Source organism: Mandrillus leucophaeus, unplaced genomic scaffold (genome assembly GCF_000951045.1).
Source record: "Mandrillus leucophaeus isolate KB7577 unplaced genomic scaffold, Mleu.le_1.0 Scaffold71, whole genome shotgun sequence".
Classification (NCBI taxonomy): domain Eukaryota; kingdom Metazoa; phylum Chordata; class Mammalia; order Primates; family Cercopithecidae; genus Mandrillus; species Mandrillus leucophaeus.
In genome coordinates this window covers 2,133,157-2,134,227 of record NW_012107697.1, presented here as the reverse complement: position 1 = coordinate 2,134,227, position 1,071 = coordinate 2,133,157, and positions in this window count along the sequence as shown.

The following is a 1,071-nucleotide window of genomic DNA, read 5'->3' as shown; positions in this document are numbered from 1 at the left end:
GCGATCAGGTAAGTATCTGCAATGAGCCAGAGATGGAGGGTGCTGGCCAGTGGGAAGCAGGGACTAATATTAAAATTCTTTTTTTTTTTTTTTTTTTGAGACAGAGTCTCACTCTGTCACCCAGGCTGGAGTGCAGTGGCATGATCTCGGCTTACCGCAACCTCCACCTCCCGGGTTCAAGCGATTCTCCTGCCTCAGCCTCCCAAGCAGCTGGGATTACAGGTGCGCACCAACATGCCCAGATAATTTTTGTATGTTTAGTAGAGACAGGGTTTCACCATGTTGACCAGGCTGGTCTTGAACTCCTGACCTCAGGTGATGCGCCTGCCTCGGCCTCCCAAAGTGCTGGGATTACAGACATGAGCCACCGCACCCGATCCTGATACTAGAATTCAGTGGGACCAGGGACAGTAGGCCTTCAGGAGAAATGGTGGTAGGGAACTGGGGCAGTTTAAGGGCCAGTCACAGAGCGGGTGGGTTGACTCAGAGCTAGGTTGACAAGGATCAGTCAGAAACCAGGAATAGAGGACAGGTGACAGGCCCAGGCCCAGAAGCACTCCCTAGGATTGGAAGAGCACAGTCGAGAGTTGGAAGTATTCTGAAGGGCTGGGGGCAATGGGACCAGGGACAGGACTCACTGCAGCAGTTCCAGGGAAGGGTGCTCCCGGGCAGCTCTGGCCAGGGCCAGGGCCGCTGTGTCACCAGCACCATTGTAAGCCACGTTCAGCTCCTGCAGCTGCCGGTTGCGATCCAGCTGGGCAGCCAGCAGCTCCAGACCTTCGTCCCCAAGGCCGGTGTGCAGCAGGGACAGGTGTGTCACTGAGGTGTTTCCTGCCAGCCCCTCCATCAGCAGGGCAACACCTGCCGCCATCAGCGGGTTGTTGGACAGCCTGTGGCCACGTGCAACCCAAGGTTATGAGGGCCCATTGAGAGGAGGGGGAGGCAAGGTTGCTGGTGGTGCTGGCAGCCTTGATGGGGCAGCGCTGTGCTGGGTGTCAGGACGTGGGCCAAAGAGGGCCCTGCTTGGGGCAAGAGGAGCCTGGACATAGAAATGCAGGCCCAGGAGAAAGG